Source organism: Bos taurus, chromosome 4 (genome assembly GCF_002263795.3).
Source record: "Bos taurus isolate L1 Dominette 01449 registration number 42190680 breed Hereford chromosome 4, ARS-UCD2.0, whole genome shotgun sequence".
Taxonomy (NCBI): Eukaryota; Metazoa; Chordata; class Mammalia; order Artiodactyla; family Bovidae; genus Bos; species Bos taurus.
The window spans coordinates 116708402-116729916 of NC_037331.1; the positions used below are offsets into that span (position 1 = coordinate 116708402).

Sequence of the window (21515 nt, forward strand, 5' to 3'; positions counted from 1 at the left end):
ATGCGGCATTTCCTCAGGCGCCTTGGGGAACCTAAACTTACCTGTTCCCGTCCTTGAACTCTTCCCAGCGTGGGAGGGGGTGCATTGATGTTGACTGAAACAGGTGGAGGGAATTCATGAATTAAATGAGATTGTCGAGTATAAGGAGAAGCAGGTCTGGGCCCCACCCCCAAATCACTCAGACCACAGTCTCGGAGGATGGGACCTCAAGAGTGCATTTTTAAGTGACTCAGTTTCTAGTTTAAGTATCTGGTGTCAGCTGGTCCTTCTTCACTAGCCGTCAGCACCAAGTGACCCCAGGATTCTCTTTGAAGCTGAGAAACTTCTGTTTCTGTTTCTGGAAAGAAGCGACAAATGTGAATTTCCTTGTCCTCTCAGCAGAAAGATACAGGCAGGTCTCCGGCTGACAGTGCCCTTGGAGATTTACTTAATGATATGCAGCAAAGGCCTATAGCGCTGACACCCGCACCACGGCGATGAGATGGAGCCTGCGTCTGGGCTGGAGCTTGACGTGAGCGCCACCTGGTGTCTCAGCCTGGAGTCGCTGTTCCCATTGACGCATTCTGGAGCCGAAGAACTGATGCTTTTGAGCTGTGGGGTTGGAGAAGACTCTTGAGTCCCTTGGACTGCAAGGAGATCCAACCAGTCCATCCTAAAAGAGATCAGTCCTGAATGTTCATTGAAAGGACTGATGTTGAAGCCAAAACTCCAATACTTTGGCTACCTGATGTGAAGAACTGACTCATTGGAGAAGACCCTGATGCTGGAAGGGATTGGGGACTGGAGGAGAAGGGGACGACAGAGGATGAGATGGTTAGATGGCATTACTGATTCAATGGACATGGGTTTGCGTAAACTCCGGGAGCTGGTGATGGACAGGGAGGCCTGGCATGCTGCAGTCCGTGGGGCCGCCAAGTCGGACGTGACTGAGCGACTGAACTGACTGAACGGACTGACCGAGCTCTGCCGCTCTGTCCCTTCTGAAGAGTCACAGGCCGCGTTCTCAGTCACGCAGAGTTAGAGGCGAGCATGGGAACGCTTTCCGCCGGGCCTGAGAGCGGCCACCTGGGAAGGCTCTATCTGCATCCCTGAGGTCAGCATGCGAGCATGGGAACGCTTTCCGCCGGGCCTGAGAGCGGCCACCTGGGAAGGCTGGCTGCGTCCCTGAGGTCAGCACTGCTCCTGCCCACAGACTTCTTCCCAAAGAGTCTCCTGGAGGCCGAGCCCCTGGAGTTTGCAGCAGGGTGTCCACTCTGCTGCGCCCCCACGAGCCCGTCTGTTCTAGCCCAGGATGCACAGCAGGCAGGCACATGAGCCGCCTGCTGCCTCGTCTCCTCTGCTTTGTCTTCACGCCGCCTTCTCTGCGCGCCAGGCTGTCCCCACTGGGGGCTGGACTCAGCGCTCCCTGTCTTATTTATGCTGGTGACACGGGCACAGGTTAAACATCAAGGGTAGTAGCCTCGTCTAGAAAAGCAGGCCTCAAGCACAGCAGCACAGGTGGTCATCCAGACCCTGGAGAGACAAGCAGATACCGGTCACTGCAGCATAACTTGCTCATCGTAAAACCCAGTGAGAAATTTTCCTTAAGTTTTGACTGATGGGTGCAATCACAGAAGCACCTCCCCGACCGAGACAGGGAAGAGTTCTGTCTCCCCGAAATAGCCCATGCGCCTGTCCTCCAGCCCCCGTGGTTGCCCTGGCGTCCACCCCTCTAGCTTTGCGTTTTCTAGACTTCCTTGTGGATCGAGTCACACTTACATAATCCTGGGTGACGGGATTCTTCGTCAGCATAATTGCTTTTGAGTTTCCCCCGCGTTGTTGCCGACGCATGTAGGTCATCCCTTTTATTGCTGAGAAGTGGCCCGGTGAGTGGAGAGACAGTCATTTGCTTATGCGTTTGCCATGTGACATTTGAGTGGTTTCCAGCTTGAGGCTGTTATGAATAAAACTGAGCGTTTGCATACAGAATTTTCCATAGGCACATGTTTCCATTTCTCTTGGGTAAATAGCTAGAGGTGGAATCACTGGGTCGTGCAGTAAACGAATGTTTCAGTAGGCGAGAGACTGCCAGGTGGTTATCCAACATGGCTGTACTGTTTAGACGCGCCCCCGCACCCGTCAGCCTGGGGGTTTCAATCCCCCTACCCTCCACCCGGTCCCCGAGAGAGGCCAGCTGACTTGTCTGCTCGGGTTCCTGCCTGGGACAGAGTGTCAGGCCTCCTCTCCTGCCCGAATGCAGGCACTCGGGGACCTCGCAGGCTGCTCCCCACGATCGTCCCTTCTGCAGTGCTGTGTAATGAAAAATCCTCGGGGAAGTCGGTGGCAGGGAGGGTGGAAACTTCCTGAAGAGGCTGTTCACGGGCACCCCGACACAAGCCTCATGAGCGGTTAAGAGGTCTCCGCCCCGAGCATCATCGCTCGTTTCTAGACAGATCTAGGAGGAGGGGTTTTCTTTTTGAGAGTCGCCTGTCCTGGAGGAAGGCCCAGGTCCAGGAGGACAGCCCTGCCCTGGGGTCACCTGCTGCTTCCTGGCTGAGAGGAAGAGCGGAGCTGCACGCCCGCACCCAGCATCCGTAAGGATGCCGCTGACCTTGGGGCTCCCGGCCGGGCCGGCAAAGGGCATCATGGACCTTCTCAGGCATTCCTGTCTGCTCTCTTGCTGTGTTTTTGACTGCAGCAGTGTGAAGGAGCCAGCAGGCAGCGTTAGCCCTCCCAGGAGGCGATGACTTTGCACAGTCCGGCTCAGCCAGACTGTGTATGGACCAATACGTATTTCTGGAGCTGCTGGCAATGGATAAAAGAACGAAAGCTGTGGCATTTCATCATCAAGAAGCTCTGGTTCCCAGACCTGAATAGCACAGCCTTCAGTGGAGATGACACAACTCTTTGCTCACTTGAAGCTTTCCGCTCCCAGGACTTAGCTTGGCCCACTGCTCTGCCTGCCAGGCCACTGGACACTCAGCAGTGAGGTCGATGCCCTGTTGGGGCTGAGGCTCCCAGATGAAGAAGCCGCTCAGGCTTCTGCCTGTCTGGGCTGGAAGTTAGCAGCATCCCTTGGAGCTCTGTCTCCTCCATCCAGCAAGACAATGGACGTTCCCACACTTCAGGGTGAGCGCCGGGGCCCAGGGCCTGTCACGTCCGCCTGCTCTGTGAACGCAGAGCTGTGGACAGTCAGAGTATGAACAGTCCAAGTATGAACAGAACGTCGGGGTTTTACCATCTCTCTGCATGTCTTTGATTCATTGCATGATGGCCCTCACACACGTTTCTATCAACCTTCTAAGTGTTATGTAGAGGGGCTTCCAGGGCAGCCCTAGCAAGCACGGCTTCCTATGCAGCCCCCTTCACAGCCAGCCCAACGTCGAGGCTAAGGAGAGAGCCAGATCTAAACCTCAGGGCTGACCTGAGGCTCACGTGTCATCATCGGTGCTATCGGAGCTAGGATTCCTGAGCCAGGGCTGAAGCTCAGGGCAGGCCTCGCTGACACCCGTGAGCATGGCCCCGAGGGCGCTGCCGGCCCCTGGTCTGGCCCCTCCCTGTGTCCGCAGGTTAGCCCTCGGGGTCTGTCCTCTGCTTCTCTCCCTCCAGTTCCCTCCGCTGACCTCAGCATGTCTGAACGCCGTCCGGCTCCCGGGCTCTGTCCACTCAGCTACGCACCACCTCATCCAAAGGCCCCTTCCCAGGCCCTCTCGCTCCACGCAGGAGTCGCCTTCATGCCACTTTCTGTTTTTGTCCCCTTGGTCCCTGGAATGAAATCCTCTCCTTGTTCCTCTATTTGGTGGCTGTTGTTCAGTTGCTAAGTCGTATCTGACTCTTTGCAACCCCACGGACCTGAGCACGGTAGGCGTCCCTGTTCTTCACTATCTCCCAGAGTTTGCTCAAACTCATGTCCACTGGGTCCATGATGCCATCCAACCATCTCATCCTCTGTTGTCCCCTTCTCCTCCTGCTTTCAGTCTTTTCCAGCATCAGGGCCTTTTCCAATGTGTCAGTTCTTCGCAGCAGATGGCCCAAGTATTGGAGTTTCAGCTTCAGCATCAGTCCTTCCAATGAATATTCAGGACTGATTTCCTTTAGGATGGACTGGTTGGATCTCTTTGCAGTCCAAGGGACTCTCAAGAGTCTTCTCCAGCACCACAGTTTGTAAGGTTAACTAAAGTTGCTCAGTCGTGTCTGACTCTTCGGGACCCTGTGGACTGTAGCCCGCCAGGCTCCTCCGTCCATGGGGTGTTCCAGGCAAGAGCGCTGGAGTGGGTTGCCACTTCCTTATACAGGGAATCTTCCTGCCCCAGGGATTGAACCTGGGTCTACCCGCATTATAGGCAGACGCTTTACCGTCTGAGCCACGAGGAAAGATCGCACATAACCACAGTTAATGCGTGTCTTTAAAACCATACCGTGCAATCTCTAGCATATTCCTTTCTGCTCCCATGCCACTTTATTTCATTTATAAATGAATGAGTGAACCTTTAACTGCGTTTATAGACATTTAGTGAGTAACTTATTACGCGTCTGACATTGGGACTTGAACATATCATAACGTATTTTGTAGTCATAACAATGATGGGGTGTAAATCACAGCCCACTTCAGAGATGAGCACCCTGAGGCTTGCAGTTGGAGTAACTTGCTCCCAGCTCACTTTCACTTTTCACTTTCATGCATTGGAGAAGGAAATGGCAACCCACTCCAGTGTTCTTGCCTGGAGAATCCCCGGGACGGGGGAGCCTGGTGGGCTGCCGTCTATGGGGTCGCACAGAGTCGGACACGACTGAAGCGACTCAGCAGCAGCAGCTCCGAGTATAGCTTGTGGTTGGCCAGGATTCCTGTCGGCACTTCCGGCTCCAAGCGACATCACTCTGCTCTGCACTTCAGTCCAACAAGAGCTGCTAGGCAACCTCTGAACTGGGTGCCACACCCTTCGTCTTAGAAGTAACCCGTCCTCCTCAGGCTGAGGGCCGTCTGCAGCGCATAGTAGGGGTGGTGTTGATAAGGTGAGAGGTTGGGGGATGGCCTGGTGACCGGCGTTACTGGTCATTGGAGGTAGATTTAATTGGTACCTCTATTCAGCCTGGGTGCCTACACGGCCTTGAGCTACGGTTTGCATTCTGTTTGATATCAGAGAGTAACGGTGACTCTGATGCTGTTCTTCTGTTTTGACTTGACAAACAGGTATCTGAAGCAAATAAGGCATCCCTACCAAAATAAAACCACACAGCATCGCGTTTTAGGGACAGAATTGCTAAGAGGCCAGGCGGGAGGAGACCCCAGAGCCCTATGTGTAGCAGTCTCGGGCCACCTGCCAGGAACCATGGCTGCAGGCGAGCCCTGCACCAGGCCCTTGTACACAGTCCCCTCTGTGGGCTCCCAGGACAGCGTTGCCACCTGCCGGAGGGGCTCCGGGGCTTGGAAGCTGTGCAGTGGTCGTCTTCTGGGCAAAAAGATCCCCCTGAGAGTTTCTGTCCTGCCAGAAAGTGGCGAGCGTGCGCCTCAGTAGAAGTGACCTCGCACACCTGGGCTGAAGGGCCTGGAGCTGGGCTTCTCCTGTGTAACCTCAGCCCTTTGTCTCCTCGTTCCTAAAATGGAACTAAAGGCAACTGCTCCAGATGTTCCAAAGACTGGGTCAGAGCCTCATACGGCTTTGGAAAGACATTGCCATGTTTTCTTGGTTTGGCATTAAAATCCCTTCTTCCGGGACGGAGGGTCAGGATGGGGAAACACATGTACACCCATGGCTGATTCATGCGAATGTATGCCAGAAGCCACCACAATATTGTAAAGTAATTAGCCTCCAATTAAAGTTATTACAAAAATAAAATAAAATCCCTTCTTCCTTGCATTAAGCAAACACGAACCTCAAAATGCCAGCCCTGTCCCCCAGCTCCTCCAGAAACCCCGAGAGAAGGGGGAAGCTTGCCTTGTGAGAGCTGAGGAAATCTAACAGTGCTGATTGCCAGGGTCCCGGTGAGCACAGTCCAGATAGTCATCTGAAATTACGTAGCTGGACCACCTGCTGGCCTTGGGAGGGAGCTCAGGCATGCTTGCTTTGTAGGGAGTAGAAATCCGACCTGCTGTATGGAACCCTTTTGAAGAAGGACCACATGAGCATGAAGGTCAGCAGGCAGATCAGAGAAGCCTGGAGTGGAAGAAACGGGCAGCGTCTCCGCACTGGCAGAGGAGAGCTGTCCTCAGCCCGCAGAGGCCGTGTCCCCGCCTGAACCCCAGGGCTCATCCCTCAGTCTGTCTGGCTCCCCGGGCACCTCTGATGTCAGCTGAGCTTAAGTGATTCACTCACATGAGCCTGGCCAGCTGACCTGTTGGGTTTCTCATAAAAAAAAAAAAAAAAAAAAGACCACTTTTCTCAGTTATGTACAGATTCTTAGGATTTTGAAATAGTATAAAAATGTGGCTATAACAATTCATATAATCAAAGTCAGTTAAAAATGTAAAGAAATATATGCCCTTTAAGAAAATTGGTTCTTACCCTTCAGTGGCTAAGCACAGGTCTCACTGTTGATGATGGTGGTATTGTGGTTGGTCTTGGTTTGACTTTCACCTTCAGATCCCTGGGTTTTGTAGACAATGAACTATGCAGCTCCAGTCATGGGAATGTTTATTTTCACAGATGGGGTGCCCTCTGCTGCTTTCAACTCCTTGCAGACAAGGCGCACACCCTATCAGCAGCCCGACATTAGCCCAAGCCGCTTGGCCTTTGGTCATCTACTGCTCCTGGGAGCGTGATTTTTAAACTCATGGAGAGAAAGGTCCTCTGTGAAAGTGATCTTATTATCTTGTGTTCCCAAGAGCCCTTATTATCTTGACATGGATCAAAACCCTGACTTTAGCTTTGTCAAATTGTCTATTGCTGGTTTGTTACCAAACTAATCGCAGACACTAAGTGGCATTAGAATAGAAGAAATATTTTTTTGCCACAAAGCAGAGAATTCAGTCTTGGATAAAGAATGTTTTCCCAGTCCATGGAGAAAAATGATCTGTGTGTGTGTGGAGGAGGAGGAAGAAGAGAGGAAGAATGCTTCTTTAAAAAAAAATAATACTAATTTAAATCCATTGCTTCCCCACCCCCTCCCAAGTAAAGAGCCCGCCTCCCAATTGCAGGAGATGCAGGAGACTCGGGTTTGATCCCTGGGTCAGGAAGATTCTCGGAGGAAGAGATGGCAGCCCACTCCAGTATTCCTGCCTGGAGAATCCCACTGACAGAAGCCTGGCGGGCTACAGTCCACAGGGTCATAAAAAGTCAGACACGACTGAACCGACTTAGCACGCACACACAATCTGAAAATAATTTTAAGTTATGCAGTTTGTCCTGAGACCCAGATCTGAGGAAAGACTTCTTTGAAAATAGAAGCCATTTTTCCTGATGTAGTCATCTCTAACAGCAGCATGCTACGTGAAATATTTCCACAAAGAAACGGCAAAAGATTCTTTTCCATCCGACTTCAAGGATTCCTCACTGGATGAAATCAGCCAGAGATGCAAGAATAGACCTGCAGAGAGTATTATCCCCACAGGACCTGCTCGGGAAACCCGTGAACTCGGCCCGCTTCCTACAGGTCCTCAGAAGTGGCCCGCAGGCTGCATGGGGGAGATGGTTAGGAAGCCTGCTGTGAAGACTCATCCAGGTCATCCTCAATATGTTTCTCTTCTTTTCTACCAATGCATTGAACCTTATTTAAAGAGCCGTGTTTTCAAATAGTTATTTCTTGACCCCAGATATTCGATTCAGTTCTAACAACAGCAGCAAAAGGCCCGCCCTGATGCAGTACTTTCTAGGTCAGATAGTCTTCCTAGAGCTTCACGTGTACCCCTCACTGAATGCCTAGAGAATACCTATGATGTGGAGGCTGCTATTTGCTGCTCTTACGCATTCACACCCAGGCGTGGTGAGTGCGCTGGCACAGCTCGTCCCTGGCAGGGCAGGATACACCCAGTTCCTGCCACCCCGGTTTCTCCTGCCTGCATCTTGACCTCTGTTCTCCCCAGCTTTCTCTGTGTTCAAGTGTTCTCAAGCCCCCAGCAACACAACAGAAAATAGAGCTGAGCACGTCACCCACAGGAGCGAAGAGAAAACAGCAAAACTGGGCAAGTTGTAAACCAAAGGAAGACGGGAAAATCATGATGCTCAAGCATAAGACAGCTGAGTCACAGCCCAGAAACCGAGCTCGTTTCTCCTAACCCCTCCCCACCCGCAGGATGGTCCTCAGCACCCCAGGCGTGGACAGCGCTCAGACTAGCCCGCGTGGGGCGGCTCCTGGTTGGCTGTGGTCTGCTCTCTGCTGAGTCAGCCCTTTAGAATATCACCTCTGATGAGAAGAAGGCTTAGGCCTGGGCCCTCAGGATGCTTTTGGAAGGTCAGTGAGAGGAGCTATGGGAGAAAAAACAAGGATGGTTTGAAAATTAAGAAGCTGTCAGAACCCCAGCTTCCCCTTGCTGACTCCCCTGAAGTCCGGAGGTGTGTTTCCTGGCGAGGGTGAGCAGAGGCCCTTGGATGGAGGAACATCAGGACAGGGTGCAGTCTGAACAGGGACAAAGGGACGCTTGCAGGGTGTGGAGAGACTTCCTGCTCTTTCATCATCCCTGACATGTGGCAGCCACGCCTCACCCACCAGGCTGGGGACCGAAGGATCCTTCCCAAGAGATGCTGGCAGAGCCGGGTCCAGAAGGAGCCAGCAGGAGGGCCCAGGGGGACCAGGCGGGCCCTCCCAGGCTCTGCAGGACTCCCTATCAGCTCCTCGGTCCCAGCTTCCTCAATGTGGGGGTCTGGGGTAGAACCACCATCTGACCGCAGACGTCTTCCCGTGTGACAGACAGAAACCAAAGCAAACAGTAGCGGCACTGTGGAGAAAACAGCGACCACAAGAGGAGAAGCCAGCGTTAGGACCAAAGCCTCTTCTTAAATCCTCAGATGACTTGTTACCCTCGGGAGACAAAACAGAACAACGCATACCGTTTTTCAATCTCAAAGCACCAGACTCTTAGAAATGAAAAAGACGGTAGAAATGAAAACTCAGTAGAAAGGTTTAAAGACAAAGGTGAAGACATTTTCCTGATGATGCAACAGAGACAAAGAGATATGAAAAGTGGGAAGGAAGGATGAGATACGGAGAAAAGACACGCGGATAACTTAGAGGCCCAGCTGAGAAATGTACAAGCACATATAGGAGTTAGCTAAATATAATTTTTAATGATACAGATGAGATTACTTACAAAACAGAAACAGACCCACAGATGCCGGGGACCAGCCTCGGCTGATCCAGGGTATTCGAAGGAGAGACGGCGTAGGCGAAGATCAGGAAACAATTGCTTAATTAAATGTTAATTAAGGATATAAAGAGTAATAGAATGAGGATAGCTCAGTAGGAAAATTCAGTGGAGAAAAAAGGCTGAAATAAGGATAGCTCAGTGAGGAAATTCAGTGGAGAAAAGAGGCTGAATAATTCAGCCAGAAGGTAAGAGAAAGAACGACATGGTGAGACCAAGTTTCGGTGAACAAGGCCCGCACTTTATTTTCCAAAGTAGTTTTTATACCTTAAGTTATGCATAGAGGATAATGGGGGAAGGGGTAGAGTCAGGCAGCAAGCCAGGCTTTCTTCCTGCAAACTTAGCATATGCAAAAGTTAGGTGATTTGCATCATCTTCTGGCCCGGAGGCCTGTTAACATTTTAAGACCTTTTCTTCAGAAAACTTATTTTTCTCTAAAGGTGATTGGTCAGGAGCCACCCTCCAAAAGCATTAGATAAAGCATTGCATTCCTACAGAGCAAAGGTGTGGTGGGCTATAACAAGAAAAAGAATTAACTCAAGGGTCCCAGGTTACAAACATTAAAGCTACTACTTACACCAATTATATTAATCAATACACTGCCAGGGACACAGCAGGTAAGGGATATGGAAACTAAGCAGCAAACATTGGCCCAACAAGTGAAAATCCCTTCACCAATACAATTTCTAATCAATCTTTTAACTACTCAAAAGAATCTGTGTTTAGACAGTTTAGAACATCTCCTGCCTCTCACAGTTGGGAGGCTCTGAACAATCACATGAGGCCGGAAAAACCTATTCAGGCAGGCTAGAGGATTTCCAAAGGAGTTTGTAGGTTAAACACTGTCACACCCAGGAATTATTAACTGGAGCTGTAAGCTAACTTTTTTCAGAGAGGTAGTGGGGGACAGCCCCCCGTAAAGTCAGAGGTGTAGGTGAAAGCACAAAGCAGAAAGTAGGCAGACTCTGGTTTTGGGGGTAGATTGCTCGAGAATTTCCAGGGAGACTCCTGAGGCTTGATCCCGCCTTTGCGTATACCAAGCCTCCTTCCTCATGACCTTTGCCAGAGGCGGAGCTCGCTCCCCGCACACAGACATAGAAAACAAACTTATAATTACCAAAGGGGAGCGATTAAAAACAAACCAGAGGAGGGATAAATTAGGAGTTTGGGATTAACATGCACACTGCTGCATATAAAATAAACAACAAGATCCTACTGCATAGCACAGGGAACTCCACTCAGTACCTTGTAACAGCCTCTAATGGGAGATAATTTAAAGAAGGGTATATGTGTGTGTGTGTGTGTAACTGAATCCCTTTGCTGTACACCTGAAACTTACACAGACTGTGAATCAATTACACTTCAGTGAAATTCTAAAAATAAATAAGCACCGTCTTTAAGCCCCTGTATCCACCGCACGTGAGAATCTCGCCCGCTTTCCCCCGGTGAAGCTCACTCTCTGTCCACACGTCACGTCTCACCCCACCCCCTGTGTGTCAGTTGCTCAGTCGTGTCCAACTCTTTTCGACCCTGTGGACCTGCCAGGTTCCTCTGTCCGTGGAATTCTCCCTGCCATGGCTAAACACATCCCAGAGCCCTGCCAGCTGTTAACCACAGAGCACAGAGCCCAGGCCAGGACCTAGCAGGCAGGAAGAACCCAGGCTGCCCGCCGGACCCTCGTTGTATTGGGAGCCGCCCAGGCGGCCTGTCTGTGGACAGGCGCTGGATCCGTTTCTAGGAGGGCTGGGTCTTCGCTCCAAAAGCCCAGTGCCGGGAATCGCCCTCAGCAGGCCTCTGGACTTGGCCTTTGCAGTCTGTGGATGGGCAGCCCAAGGGCACCGGGAGGGACGGAGGGGCTGGCCCGGCCCAGACTGTGGACCATGGTCTTGGACCAGGATCGCCTGTGAAGGCTTCCTCTGACTTTGTTCTGCCCTGAAGCTCCAGGGGGGCTGGACGACTGTCTGAGAGTGGAAACCTCCACCCAGATCCCCCCTCATGCAAAACATGCCTTGGAATAATAAGATTATTTCAGGCATGGCTCTAAAAAGAAGCCCCCAGATTAATTAAGATGTCTGAGTTATGCCTTCCAACATGAGGAGGATGGCAGAGCAGATTGAGGGGTGAATCTGTGATCAGCAGAAGAGGAGATGAGTCCTCAGATCAGCAGTGGGCTCTCAGAACGAGAAGAGATCTCTCTGCCAGCTTCAAACACGTGGGCTGGCGATTCTGTCGAGCTCGGGGATGCTGGGGAGAGAGACGCAGGGTAACGGGCACTTGCCGTCTTCCTGGGCCCTTAATTAGCTGGAGAATCTGGGTCGTTTCTGTTCCAACGATTGTTTTCCCTCTGTAGCGTTTGCTGGTGTTCTGCTTTCTGACTTGCTGCTTTTCATTGCCCACCTGCGCTGTTGGAGGTTTAATGCTGTCTGGCTTCTCTGGGTTGTGCTTTGTTATTATCAGTGGACACAGCTGTGTGTGCGCTCAGTCGCTTCAGTGTGGCTGACTCTTTGCGACCCTATAGACTGTGGCCAGGCTCCTCTGACCATGGGATTCTCCAGGCAAGAATGCTGGAGTGGGTAGCCATGCCCTCCTGCGGGGGATCTTCCCAGCCCGGGGATTGCACCCGGGTCTCTTAGGTCTCCGGCACTGGCAGGCGGGTGCCTTGCCAAGAGAGCCGCCTGGGACGCCGGCACACATTGAAAGTGAAAGTGAAAGTCGCTCAGCTGTGTCCGGCTCTGCTACTCTTTGCAACTGTACAGTCCATGGAGTTCTCCAGGCCAGAATACTGGAGTGGGTAACCTTTCCCTTCTCCAGGGGATCTGCCCAACCCAGGGATCAAACCCAGGTTTCCCGCATTGCAGGCAGATTCATTACCAGCTGAGCCACAAGGGAAGCCCAAAGATACAGTTAAATTGGCTTAAAATAATTCTGTGAAGGGCCTCATCAGTGTCTTAAGGTAACATACCCAGCTCTTGTTCAGAAGGAGCCTGGTCCGTTGATGCACACACATGGAGCGGGGGGCCGTGCCCCTACAGGCATGTAGGACGTGTGTGTGGGCAGGTCCTCGGGGCTCCATGGAGACGCCTTGGTCACCCAACCTTCCGGGGTTGTTAATTCCGGTGACTCAGCCCCAGGAATCTCACTTCTGCTGCATTTGACTCTGATGCCGCTGAAAGCCCCACCCAGCTTCAAGGATATAAACTCCATCTTTGGATGGAAAGCACCTAGATTTTTGAAAAAGCGTTTGGGACCAGGAATACTGTTGTGGCCATGTTGGGGAAACCTCATTTGCCACGCAGGCTGAAAAGATTTGCTGGGTTTTCTCGCTATGGTTTATATTTTAAATACATAAGTATATATCAGATACGCATTGTTAAACTACGTCACACGATCTGTCCTGAAATTCAGGTCTGGACTTACTTGAAGACCGTGGGCAGAGTGTATTATGTAACAGCCCTGCTCTCATTGTGGGAAAGGCAGCCTTCCTTATTCCAGCTTTCTGCAGGCTTTGATGTAAGAAGTATTAGAATTTCCTTAATAAGTAAGATGCATAGCCTCCCATCCAGATATGTACAGTCCATATTTAAATAGTATAACTTCTCCCAGCAAATCTCCAAACTGTCTAACATTTCTACTGAATATCCCATCTCTTCTTGGAAGAGATGCTTGAATAGAAAAATGTAAATTTTTTTGAAAGCCTTTAAGAAATAGTAAAAGCAAATGTCTTAAGTGTAGAAACAGGAAAAGATGACCTTCCCGCCATATCTATGATGATACTTCCTAGTGATAACAAACTATTTGGGACACTGTGGTTCGTGAGAATTCATAATGAAGCGGTAACTTCCAGAGTCCCCAACTTTTAACACTCTAATCTGCTCATCTGATTGTTGGCGGTTTTTCAGTCTAGCTAATGTTTCAGCAATTGTTCGATACCAGAAACTTGAAGGGACCTTGTTATTAATGAATACCATCTTATGCCAGTACTGCATGCTCTTGAGAGAAATTCCACTCATGACATGTGTTTCATCCTCAAATGCTGCCAGCTGATAAAGGGATGTGGACCACCCTGCTCCCTTACCCACCTAGAGACGCTGAGGCAGTGGTGACCAGGTCCCCCCTGTGTCTCCATCACTGGCTACCTTGCTGCCCTGCGTGTGACCGATGTTCGCTCATCAGCTATTCATACAAGTGCCAACCTTGCTTCTAAATCGCAGAAGAAAGCTCTCAAATAGCTCTGGAGTTCCCAGGTTTGGAGTACTGTCTTTTACACCATTTGTGTTCACTGAAACCACACCTGCGATAAAAGGGTTTTGAGCAATGTGTTCTCTGGGCCCATAATCGCGCATTTCCCCAGACTCAGAACCGATGCCTGTGAGCAGGCAGAGAGGTGAGAAGTGGCGGGAAGGGACGGGGAGGAGGTGCAAACCCTCTGAGGGGGAAGGGTCCAGAGCACCCTTCCAAGCTGGCTGCTCATTCTATGCACTTCCTCAAAGGGCTTGTCTCCTCAAAACTCCCGTTCTCCCCAGGCTCCACGGCTGGGAGCTCATTTCACTGCAGACGCAGGCCAAGAAGGAGCACTGGCTTCCTGGAAGCGTGCGTTCTATGGCACCCTTCTTTGATTCTTTTGTTCTGTCCTGGAATTTTACTAGAAGCAGGGACAAAAGAGCGCTTGAAATGATCAAACACTTGTTTTTTTCAATTTTATTGAAATATAGCTGTCGTGTTAATTTCTGCTATACAGCAAAGTGACTCAGTTATACATAGATGTTCTTTTCCATGTACTTTTCCATTATGATTTATCGTATGACGTGGAATATAGTTCCCTGTGCTATACAGCAAGACCCTGTTGTTTATCCACTCTGCGTGAATAGTTTCCATCTGCTGACCCCAAATCCCGGCGCTTCCCCAGCCCCTCCCACCCCACCCCTGACGACCGCTAGTCTGTCTCCTGTGTCTGTGAGTCTGTTTCTGTTTCGTAGGTACGTTCATTTAGGTCACATGTTAGATTTTGCATATAAGTGCTGCCCTGTGGGATTTGTCTTTTTCTGACTTCCTTCGCTTAGTATGATAATCCCCGGGTCCATCCACCTAACTGCAAATGGCGTGATTTCGTTCTTTTTATGGCTGAGTAATATTCCACCGTGTGTATGGACCACACCATTATCCAATCGTCTGTTGATGGACATTTAGGTTGCTTCCATGTCTTGGCTGTTGTGAGTCGTGCTGCTATTAACATACAGATGTGTGTATCTTTTCAAGTTGGAGTTTTTTCTGGATCACATGGCAACTCTAGTGTTTGAAGGAATCTCCATACTGTTTTCCATAACGGCTGCAGCAATTCACAGTCCCACCAACAGTGCAAGTGGGTTCCCTTTTCTCCACATCCTCTCCAGCATTTATTATTTGTAGACTTTTTAATGATGGTCATGCAGACAGGCATGAGGTGGCACCTCATTGTAGCTCCGATTTGCATCTCTCTAATAAATAGCAGAGACATTACTTGCCAACAAAGTTCTGTCTAGTCAAGGCTATGGTTTTTCCAGTGGTCGTGTATGGATGTGAGAGTTGGATTGTGAAGAAAGCTGAGTGCCGAAGAATCGATGCTTTTGAACTGTGGTGTTGGAGAAGACTCTTGAGAGTCCCTTGGACTGCAAGGAGATCCAACCAGTCCATTCTGAAGGAGATCAGCCCTAGGATTTCTTTGGAAGGAATGATGCTGAAGCTGAAACTCCAGTACTTTGGCCACCTCATGCAAAGAGTTGACTCATTGGAAAAGACTCTGATGCTGGGAGGGATTGGGGGCAGGAGAAGGGGATGACAGAGGATGAGATGGCTGGATGGCATCACTGACTCGATGGATGTGAGTCTGAGTGAACTCCGGGAGATGGTGATGGACAGGGAGGCCTGGCGTGCTGCGATTCATGGGGTCGCAAAGAGTCAGACACGACTGAGCAACTGAACTGAATTGAATAAATAGCAGTGATGAGCATGTTGTCATGTGCCTCTTGGCCATCTGTAGGTCTGCTTTGGAGAAATGTCTATTTAGTCTTCTTTCCATTTTTTGATTGGGTGGTTTTTCTGTTGGGTTGTTTTTCTGTTACTGAATTGTTTGTGTATTTTGGATACTAAGCTCTTGTTGGTCACATCATTTGCAAATATTTTCTCCCAGTCTGTGTGTTATCTTTTTGTTTTGTTAATGGTTCCTTTGCTGTGTAAAAGTTTGTAAGTTTGGTTAGGTCCCATTTATTTATTTTTGCTTTTATTTCTCTTGTCTTGGGAGAAATGAAAGTGAAAGTTGCTCAGTTGTGTCCGACTCTTTGTGACCCCATGGACTACACAGTCCATGAAATTCTCCAGGCCAGAATAGTAGAGTGGGTTCCATTCCCTTCTCCAGAGGGGTCTTCCCAACCCAGGGATTGAACCCAGGTCTCATGCATTGCAGGCGGATTCTTTACCAGCTTAGCCACCAGGGAAAGCTGTTTACTGACCTACAAAAACACCGGTACAATTTCTGTCAGAGTTTTACCTTTGTTCTCTTGTAGGTGTTTTATGGTATCGTGTCTTCTATTTAAGTCTTCAGGCCATTTTGAATTTATTTTAGTGTTTGGTGTTCTAACTTCATGGACTTACGTGTGGCTGTCCAGCCTCACCCCACTTGCTGAAGAGGCTGTCTTTTGTCCCCTGTATATTCTTGCCTCCTTTGTCGAAGGTTGACTGACCATAGTGTTGGTTTATTCCTGGACTGTTCTGTTCCATTGACCCACATGTCTGATTTCGTGCCAGTACCATGCTGTGAAAAACTTGTTTTTCCTGCTGCATGGTGTAAGGTGGAACCTCCGAGAAGGGAAACAAATGTGTTTGTTCTAAAGGAGGAGTTCACTCAGACGCCCAGCCTGGCACACTCGCTGTGAACACAGAGGGCGTCCACACTGCCACCCCACCTGCAGAGCACCCCTGAACCGAAGGTGCCTGAGAGTCCGAGAGCCTTAGGCTGCAGGGACCATCTTACTTTGGAAAGCGCTGAATGAGTGAATCGTGCCCCTCTCCCGCCCCCAGCTCCTCCACTGTCATCAGCATTAACGTCACAGCGGTAACACCTCTGCCCTGGTTTCCAGGACCATCGCCGGGTCTGCTCACCTCCACCTCGCCGTAGCCCCCTGAGGAACGACCCCATCTCACAGGGAAGAAAGTGGAAGAGCTCAGAAAGGTTGAGCGTCTCACCCGAAGGCGATACAGCCTGGGCGTGGGGCTCTTGGCATCTCACCCGTGTCTGATCGGAAGGCACGTTCCCTCCTACTCAGAAGGGCGCCGAGTTAGGGCGTTGCTGCCGCTGTAATTTCACCCACGAGTACAAGACATGTGCTGTCACACCGCCTGGGCGCCTGCTCCTAGAGACCAGGGCCTGGAGGAGCGGGAGCAAGCAGAGCACATGGTGGTGTGGGAGAAGAGCGTGGAAAGGTCGGGTCCCACAGGCCCTGCAGAGTGGCAGCCCCACGTGGCACCGTGGGGCGTTCATGGGGCCTTCTCTGAGCATCAGACCTTCTGGAGGGCGTGGGGGCCAGGCTGAGAAGCGTGTGGACTGCACCCTAACCAGGCCGGGCCCTTCACTTTGGCTCACACAGCCCACACTGGCCCCTGGGTGTGGTGGAGAAAAGGACAGGGGTGGGCTCCCTCCCCGTGCAGACGCCGCCCCCTCCCTCCAGAGGGGCAGCAGGGAGCTCGGGTTTGCTGCCTGCTGTCATCCCCTCTGAGACTGTCCACCCTTTCCAGGGGGAAGCATGAGAATTCCGATTCAGGGAGTGCATCCTGGGGAGGCAGTAAGAGCGTGAAGGCTTGACACCAGGTCATGAGCAGAGCAGAGGTCACCTCGAACCTAGGCTTTGCCCGTGAGGCTTGATGCTTGGAGCAGCCACAGTGAGGGCTCCTCCTCCCCTTCCTCCTCCCTGCCTCCTCCCCTTCCTCCCCCCTCTCCTCTCTTTGTATTTAAAACTAATCTTCCTGTGTGGTTTTATTTAATACTTGTGTTTGTCATCATGTATATTAGAGTATGGGACTTCTGAGATAGCTCAGTGGTAAAGAACCCGCCTGCCAATAGAGGAGAAATGGAGACTTGGGTTCGATCCCTGGGGGGAAGATCCCCTGAAGAAGGGAATGGCTACCCACTCCAGTATTCCTGCCTGGAGAATCCCCATGGACAGAGGAGCCTGGCGGGCTACAGTCCATGGGGTCATAGAGAGTCAGACACGACTGAGTAACTGAGTGCACACTCACACATCAGAGTGTCCCTGTAGATGGGGTGGGTGGCAATGTCACAAACATTTCAGAACAAGCCTCCGCTAGTCACTCTCTCAGTGAGTAGAGCTTCTCTGCCTGGAAACTTCAATGTCCAGATCTTTCACAAGGAAAGGAACTTCCCGTAGATCATAGATTTAGAAGCATCTTAAAATGAATGGTAAGACAAGTGCTGGCCATTCAGGAAGGGCTTGTGCCTAGAAGGATGCCTGCCCTAAAGGATTAAATTGTGTAACTTAAGATATACATACAAATGATAACACAAATCTTTAAGCTCTGAATCGGTTTAAGACATCACAAACCCTAGACTAGACCCTATTTTTTCATCCATCCACCCATCCATTTGTTCATTATTTAGTCAGTATACATAGACATCTACAATGTGTCAGACCCTATGCTACGACTGGGAGTGTATCTTTTATTTTTATATTACCCACCATGCAAAGTACATACTTCATTCCACACTGATAATGCTATTTTTTGATGTCTTTCACCGTAAAAGTTTAGGAACCAAATAAGCAATTTTTTTGCCTTTCTTTGCCAAATGCCGTTTTTGTTGGGAAGCTTTTCTATCCCCTGAACTCGCGCTGGAAGATAAATGAGTAAACTTGGCTACATTAATTTACTTTTCAAAATTCAACATGATTTATGCCCCATTTTGTTTATTGCTCAAATAAGCAAAATAAGAACGGATGGCATGATTATTTTGAGATATAGGAAGTCCAGATAATTTTATTCTTCCTTAATCATTTTTTAACCAATTCATCTCTATCCTGGAGACGATTCATCACAGAGCTTACCATGGATTCTTTAAAATAAATAGTAAATAGAAAGGAAGATAGCACAAGGGTAGAAGGCACCAACCAATCCCCAAATAAATCCATAGCTTCCTGCATTTTCTTTCTTATTCTCTCTCTGTGTGTATCTCTCTCTCTCTCACACACACACACACACACTCAGCCTTGAGACTAACCCAGTCCATGATGGAAAATCATTTGATGACAGGGAACCAGGTCTTGGGCTCAAGGCAGAGAGATCTGCAAGTGGTCCCCGCAGCTGGAGGAGCCGTGTGGAGCTGGCATCCGGGCCTCTGTGATGGAGAAGCCTCCTCCACGTGAAGCCATATGAAAGCACAGTGAGGAGTCAGCAGACAAAGCTTCCTTGGTCTCCTCTCTGAGCGGCTTCCTGCTTTGTTCTTCAGTCAGTTGGAGACTTTTTTTTTCCCTTTGACCAAAGCAGGAGATTAATCTTCAAACAAAAGTTAATCAGCTATGTGTCCTTGAGCAAATCACTTACTACTCAGGGCTTCAGTTGCTCTGAGAAATGAAGTTTCTTGGACGTGTAACAAGTTACCACGAACCGAGTGGCTTAAAGCAACGGAAATTTATTCTCTCCCGGTGTTGAAAGTCAGTGGTCTGAAATCGGGGTGTCAATGAGATCACGCTCCTTCTGACACTTCTCGGGGGGACCCTTTCTCACCTCCTCCGGCCTCTGGAGGATGCGCTCGGGCCCTGGCACGCCTTGGCTTGCAGGCACCTTGCTCTGATCCCTGCCTCCATCGTCACATGCCCTTCTCCCTCTGTGTCTGTTCTGTGCATCTCATCTTCTTATGAAGACTCCAGCCACTAGATTTCCATCAGCCTCTCTCCTTTTCCAGAATGACCTTATTTTAATCTGATGATGTCAGCCAGGAGCCTATTTAAAAATAAGGTCAGGACTCAGCATCTCTTCTGGGGGGACAGAATTTGACCCACAACTCATAGCTTTGGCTGCTTGACCTCTAAGATGCCTGCAGCAGGTTCCCAGCTTGCATGACCAGGCAGAGGCAGAGAGGGCTCAATTCACTCATGTCAGTGCTGAGGACTAGGGGATGGCCCAGTGGAGATGCCCTGTATGCCATCTGAGGTATCAGGGAGACCTGGGCTGGGATGTGATCTTGGTGCTCTTCAGAGTAGGAATTGAGATTGACCATGACTGTGAATGTTCAAACTACCACACAATTGCACTCACCTCACACACTAAGGTCATGCTGAAAATCCTCCAAGTTAGGTTTCAAAAGTATGTGAACCGAGAACTTCCAGATGTTCAAGCTGGATTTAGAAAAGGTAGAGGAACCAGAGATCAAATTACCAGCATCAGTTGGATCACAGAAAAAGCGAGAGGATTCCAGAAAAACATCTACTTCTGCTTCATTGACTACACTAAAGCCTTTGACTGTGTGGACCACAGCAAACTGGAAAATTCTTCCAGAGATGGGAATACCAGACCACCTTACCTGCCTACTGAGAAATCTGTATGTAGCTCAAGAAGCAACAGTTAGAACCAGATGTGAAACAACAGACTGGTTGTTTCAAATAGGGAAATGAGTATGTCAAGGCTGTATATTGTCACCCTGCTTATTTAACTTCTATGCGGAGTACATCATGCAGAATACCAGGCTGGATGAAGCACAAGCTGGAATTAAGACTGCTGGGAGAAATATCAATAACCTCAGATATGCAGATGACACCACCCTTATGGCAGAAAGTGAAGAGGAACTAAAAAGCGTCTTGATGAAAGTAAAAGAGGAGAGTGAAAAAGCCTGGCTTAAAACTCAATGTTCAAAAATTGAAGATCAGGCCCCTTCCTGTCTGCCCCACAGGTGGGTCTCTGCTCATAGCAGAGGAGGAAGGGGGCAGCAGATAAAAGGGGACTGAAGAGACAGGAAAGATTGGAGTTGGTGTCGAGAGGGTGGCAAGCACCCAAGCCCTAGTTGTAAGGACAGCGACAGGTAGGTTAGTCCCAGTGAGGGGAGAGACTCCGGTTGGCTCTGTGCTTTTCTCTGCTGGTTCCAGGGGTCTGGGTGTGTCGGGGGGAAGGGGGTGGCTGGAAGAGATGCACTTTTAATGTGAAAGCAAAAGAATCTGACACAATCACATGCAGATGCAAAAATACAGGTTTATTTTACAGAAATAGATGGGGAGGGTATGGTTGAGAGCTAACTTTTCTGTACCAAGCTCTAGTCTAATACAGGAATATAGCTCATGTGTTGGGTTGCTGAGTTCTGTAAATTTGTCCTTACAGCTGATAAGTGATTGGACCTTTTGTTAAAATTACGTAGAATTTGTGGTGCATAGTCGACTTGAATATTTACCAGTTTGTGTGTATGTGTGCACTCGTTGCTCAGTTGTGTCCAATTCTTTGCAACCGCATGGACTGTAGCCCTCCAGGCTCCTCTGCCCATGGAATTTTCCAGGCAAGAATACTGGAGTGGATTGCCATTTCCTACTCCAGGGGTTTTACCAGTTTGCTGCTGCTGCTGCTAGTTCGCTTCAGTCGTGTCCGACTCTGTGCGACCCCATAGACGGCAGCCCACCAAGCTCCCCCGTCCCTGGGATTCTCCAGGCAAGAACACTGGAGTGGGTTGCCATTTCCTTCCCCAATGCATGAAAGTGAAAAGTGAAAGTGAAGTCGATCAGTCGTGTCCGACTCTTAGCGACCCCATGGACTGCAGCCCACCAGGCTCCTCCACTTTCACTTTCAAGTGCTGTGTCGCCTGCCATCAGTATATACAATATCCTATCCTGTTGAATCACGGGATGCGCGGTCACGTGTGATCAGCCCAGACACATGATGTGTGCATCAGGAAGCTGAAACCTGGGCACTAGACTTCTGATCGCTAGCCTGAGGTTCTTACTATAACTTTGCTGCCTCCAGGCTGTGGACACTCGTCTGTCATCTCTAGAGAAGGAGAAACGATCTCCTGAGCACAGGGGAGCGGAGGCAATGAGGCTGGATGCGTGTGCGTGGGCGGGCGCATTGGCCTGGTGCTCACCCAGCCTTCCAAGACATTTATCTACTGCAGGTATGATTTCCGGGCAGCACTTAAGGAAATTTTTACAGGAATTTACAGTTGTTAGATCGGAGAGAAGTTTGTCAGCTATTGTGAGGATCCTAGATGTATCCTATG

General features: G+C 49.8%; 1 protein-coding gene across 5 annotated transcripts in view; it reads left to right on the top strand.

The window, feature by feature from the left end:
• Positions 1–21515, top strand: part of DPP6 (dipeptidyl peptidase like 6) — a 1065758-nt gene that overhangs the window by 874541 nt on the left and 169702 nt on the right.